Source organism: Leptopilina boulardi, unplaced genomic scaffold (assembly GCF_019393585.1).
Source record: "Leptopilina boulardi isolate dan_hultmark-lab unplaced genomic scaffold, ZJU_Lbou_2.1 LbouV2_280, whole genome shotgun sequence".
Taxonomy (NCBI): domain Eukaryota; kingdom Metazoa; phylum Arthropoda; class Insecta; order Hymenoptera; family Figitidae; genus Leptopilina; species Leptopilina boulardi.
Genome location: NW_026137841.1, coordinates 1,413,111 through 1,419,110, shown reverse-complemented (window position 1 = coordinate 1,419,110; position 6,000 = coordinate 1,413,111).

Here is a 6,000-nt window from a genome sequence, read left to right as displayed (position 1 = left end):
TGATGTTCATATTGTTTTTAAGGAAAACTCATAATTTTAGAAAAAATCGGATTTTTCGAATAAAAAAAGAAGAAAATTTTATCCTAAGGGATCCAAATTTATACTTTTTTACGTATTTTTACATGTAGATTACAAAAAAAATATAGCGAGAACGATTATCATAGTGTTTTCAAGGAAAAACTGATAATTTTCGATAAAAATAATGAATTTTTTTCAAAAAACGAAGAAAAATTTATCTAAAGGGCTTTAAATTTATACATTTTTAGGTATTTTTACGTGTAGATTACAAGAAAAATATAATGAGCATGATTGGAGTTGATAATCATAGCGTTTTCAAGGAAAAACTGATAATTTTCGTTATATGTGACTATCTATGTGATTTTATGCTCACATTACAGGAAAAATTAAGCAAAATTGAAATTTTTCCACCTGCCTTGACACTTTAACCCCCTTAAATTTTAGGTTTAAGGGTACGAAACCCTCGGTGTAACTCGCACTTGTCCGATTTTTTTTTATTATTGTATAGGTAATATGGGCGATGACCGTTTGATTCCTATGATGCTGACTCTAGATTGGCTTATGTATACGTGGACGTGCTGACGTCACAAAAGTGGTGTTGACAACTGTCTGGGCAAAGCTTTCATAGCGCACCAGTTGTTTGGAAAGGACTTGAAAATTTTATTAAGTGTTATTTTTACTAATTAAACAATAATAATATAATTAATTAATTTTGTGTTTTATGTGTCTTTAAAAAGTGGAAAGTATCATGCAAGGTTATAGAGGTTAGTTGTTACAAAATTGTAAATAAAACACCAAATAAGAAAAAAATTGTTTGTAATTATGTGTAAAAATAAATAAATAATTCTTGCTGCGCAAATTAAATTTTTGTCGAAGTTGCAATAAAAATAAGAGATAAAATTATGAATGTGTTTATTTTCAGTTTCGTTAGTTTATGTTTTTATTGCAAACAGCTGCGAAAAAGGTGTTAGTTTTAAATTCAATAGAAAGATTAAATTGTTTCACATTTATGTCCCTTTACCTTGTAGAAGACTTAAAATCATAAAAGTTACTTTTCCTCAAAATCGCTGAAAAAACAAACTATAAACTTAGGGTTTGGAAAATCTCGAATACAGTAAAATTTTATTGCGGTTGAGGAGAGTGCACCACATTTTGTGGTGGCGTGGAATACATTTTTTTTCAATTAGAATTTTTATTAATCAACAATAATTAAAACAATCAATTAAAATTAATCAAAATGTCAATTTTAATTAAGTGGAACCTTCTATTATAATTTCAACAACATAGAATTATTCTCAGAGAGCATTCACACGCATACGATCAAACAACTTACATTTATTGCCGTCGAATTACAATGATATCACCATGCTGGGGATTCACAATAGTATATCATCCAATTTGTCCGCTGATTAATCGAGAAGTCTTCCTGGTCCTCCCAGAATCGTTGAGTGTGGCTGCGACCAAATCTTCCTTTAGGGTACAATTCTAGGCGTCCCTAGAATTGCAATCACTCGACCTTGGCTCGTGCACTTTTCACCAATATGTAATTGTCACTCGGGGTTTTCGGTTGCACCATTGGATTTTATAGAATAAAGTTAAACAAACAGATTAAAATAAACTACCATGGATTTAACTTTTATTAGAGACAGCACCAGCATAGGCTGACTGGTCTGCTCTCGCTCTGAGTCAGAACGAAACTCAGTTTGTTTTCGTAAGAGAACCTTTTCTCCTATTTTCCTTTCCGATTCCCCCTGACCTCACAAACAACACCCGATATGACACATTACACGGTCTAGGCTAAAATAAGTAGAATTAAATTTGTAAGCGTCTTCGAACTCGATCCCAATGTAAACTTAACCTGTAGTAATGGGGGTGTGTCAGTACCTAATATTACCTCCTCTCTTAAAATTGTCAACACATCGATGTCTAAGAGGGGGCCTTTTGAATACCAGGACGGTTTCCCGGCACCAGATCAATTTCTGACCGCCAGACGAAATCAGTTTAAAAAATATGTATAAGATTTAACGAAGTATAGTAAAATAAATTGTCTTATTGTAATGTATCAACATCATTGCTACCATTTTTATTTCATCCCATCAACTTTGGTAGTCTCATCAAAATCAATTTATTGAGATTACGTTTATGAATACATTTCAAGTATAGTCCATCATACCACACAACATTATTGTGCCGGATACCCCTTATGGATATACAGACTTAGCAAGTATTAAGGTTGTGAACAGTTCACTGATGTCTTCGAAGTTGTAAATCAATCAACTCATTCAACAAATGTTCAAGGTGAACATTTTTTAACATTCCAACAAATGTTCGGTGTGAACATTTTCAACGCTCCTACAAATGTTCGGTGTGAACATTTTATACATTCCAACAAATGTTCGGTGTGAACATTTCCTGTTTTCCAAACAAATTTTCGATATCAGAATTTTCTACATTCCAATGAATGTTCAGTGTGAACATTTCCTTATTCCAACAAATGTTCGGTGAACATTTTCTACAAACAACGATCGTTAATTTTTCATGTGCATCTGCAACATTAGTGTGTAAATGTATGTTACAATTTATAGATAAATCAGTAGTTAAAATTTGACTCATAGACTGCAAAAAATTCAGAAAATATATTGTGAGTGAATGCGTAAATTTAACTTCAACACTCCAGATTGGTAAGTCTCGCATGTTTTTTCTTGAACTATTATAATATTGTGACAGGAAGTATTCATTCCCCTTTTATTACACTTTTATCTCAGTTGTAAATAATAATGTCAACGTCCGATCAACTTACAAGCCTACATAGGCTACGCGGAGCTTTAAAAACTAAGTTAACGCGGTTTGAAAACTTTCTAAAGCAGCCAATTGATGATATCGATATAATACAGTTAAAGGTTAAATTAACGGAAGTGTCAACTTTGAATGAAAATTTCGAAATTAATCATACTGCTCTCTTTAATCCTTCTAATATCGCAAATTCTCTCGGTGGTAATGTAGAATCAGTTCAATGTTTTTAATCAGCTGTAATTGATAATCATATCAATGGAAAACTTCCAGTTCTAAATTTGCCTACCTTTAGTGGCTCGTATGAAAAATGGCCAAGTTTTTGCGATACATTTAAATCCTCAGTTCATAATGATAAAAGATATACTGATTCACAAAAGCTTATTTATTTGCGTTCATGTTTGTCAGGCAAGGCTGCCGACAAAATCGAGTCAAGTGAAACTACAGACGCGAATTACAATGTAGCGTGGCGAATCTTTAATAAATATTATGACGATATGCTAAATACCGTCACCATAGAAATGTGACAGATTTACCGACAATTTTAACATGTGAGTAGTACTCATATGGTAAATTTATCATATGAACACTACACACTTGATAAAATTTTCGGTGGATCTGTCACACTTCGCTTTTATTTCGTTTTAAAAAATTATATATTTCTTATTCCAAATCGGCTTTTTTGCACTTTAAAACATTTATTCTATTCATTTATAATGCAAACTAAAATAAACAAACGTCAATTCAAATGTTCAACAGAAAAGAATTCACGGTAAGAAAAAAATAATTCACCGTAACGTTCCAAATCAGTTTTTTCGCCAAACCGAATTCAGCTTAAGTTAACACCAATTCTTTTCGCTTACTCCCAATTATTTTTTTTACTGTGTTGGCCAACATTGGCAATAAGGGTATTTGGATTTTGAGGATAAAATTGGTATTGAATATATTTTGATATTGGAAAAAAATATTAACTACACAGCCCCACAAAAAAAACAAGTGTCATGTACTTTTGACCGGAATACCCTAACCCTATGTATTTTGACGCTCTGAACACGAATCCGAAGTCCGTTTTGCTCCATCACGTCAGGATTTTTTTCTAACCTCAAAAAACTTGTCGGATTTTGAGAAGTAAGCGATTTTTTTAAAAATTGATGTATTAACTTCAAACTTGGTATCTGGGGGTTTTTTGTGTCGCTGATTACGAATCTGAAGTTAGATTTTCAAAATCCAAAATTGCGGATCCAATATGGTGGATGAATTTTGAAAAAATTTTAAGATTTACTTCAAACTTGGTATCTAGGGTTTTTTTGGGTCGCTGATTACGAATCTGATGTCAGATTTCCGAAATTCGATATGTCTGATTCAATATTAAGGAATTATTTTTTAAAAATTGTCAGATTATTATGAAATTTGGTATCTACAGGTTTTCTAAGTTGCTGACAAGTAACACTAGGGAAGTGCCATACGCCGATTTTTCTGAAACTTGGCAGTTTAGTAGTTTTTTGAAAACAATTTGACACGTATGTCAAACTCGTCGTAGAAATTTCGGAAAATCGTATCCCCCCTTAACTTTTACAGTTTTGAAGCTAATAAGCTGAACCTTGGGACACATTTAATTTTACGTGTAGATTTTACGAAAAATATAGCTAACTTTTTTGAAATTGACTTAAATATTGGTTTGCCACAAAAACTTAAAATTCCTGAAAAAAGCTCAAAATTCCTTTTTATCTTAACTTTATCAACTTTTTAGCGAACCATCTTAAACTTTGCACATATGTATATACATATTTACAAGCAAATTGAAAGAAAATTACAGGAAAATTATTTTATTTAAACATATATAAATATTTAAATAATCGTGAACGGAACCCTAGGTAAGCAAGTGTAACTCCCACTTGACAAATTTTTTTCTTTAGTGATTCGATTGAAAATTGTTAAAACTTAACATATGGCTTACAGAATTTTTAATAATTTCAATCAATTTTATTATTTTTGTACAGATTACGGTAAAACCGTCATTAGTCCTTTTTGAGAGAATCACCCAAATAAATTTTTTAAAGCAGCAAAATGAAATGGAAGATTTGTTTTGAAAAGTGTCTTTACTAGAAGCTTGAAATTTGAAGAAGGTTTCCATGTCGAAGTAATAAAGATTTAAAAATTATTGAATATGTAAATGAAATTTTAAATTATATGCGTATGTATAAATTTTAAAAATGATTGAGAAAAGATACAAATTATTTTTTCATTATGCAAAGTACTTTGTATTTACAAATGCTTCATTTAATTTTTTCAATTAAAGAAGAAGTTAAACATATTCAAATAGTTTTTAGTGGTAATACGATTTTGGTTATTGGATTTGTGTCTATTACGATGGAATAAAACTTTATATTTTTGAAAGTCTTAATGCAGAGTGTTTTGAATGTTCTTCCAAGTAGAATATTTAATTAGATTGTTCCCTTTTTAACCAACAGTAGTTTTTGAAGCTCTTAATCAACAACCGATTGGTACAGTTAAGTGTGAAGTATATGAAATAGCATTTGCAACATCTGTATTGGTTAACAGTGTAAATTAAAAGATTAATTTATGAAACTGATAATAATATAATGAGCAAGCATTTGAAATCATTTTTTGAGAACAATTAATTTAATCATTTTCCGGCAGTTAGAATGTCTAATATTAGGATTACGATTTGTAGAGAATGATTGGAATTGTCTTTTCATAAATCGAGCTAAAGAACTTCAAAATGGTGGACTAAACCTTTCATATTTTTGTAAGACTTTTGCCGGTAAAAATGAGAACAGAGTTCTGTGTACTGAAACTGAAAATGAAAAGAAAATACCCAAAGAAAAAAATTTGTCATGTAAGATAAAGAAATTATCTACAGAAATTTAGGAGGGATTTACATGTCCATGTAAATTCAGTATGCACAATAGAAAATAATGAGAAAATAATTTCTAGTCTTATTGTTAGTAAAAATTTTGATCTCATGACATATCCTACAATGTTTCCTTATGGTGATCCTGGATGGACTGTTAACCTTAACCATACTCAAGGTACTTGTAATTTTATTCATTTACAATTTTATATGTATCGTCTTTCATAGAGAAGAAAAAAGCGGGGATTGCCACATGTGCGTTTAATTATATTTTTACGTACACAAACTTGCGATTCAGAAACTTTAAATAAAATGAT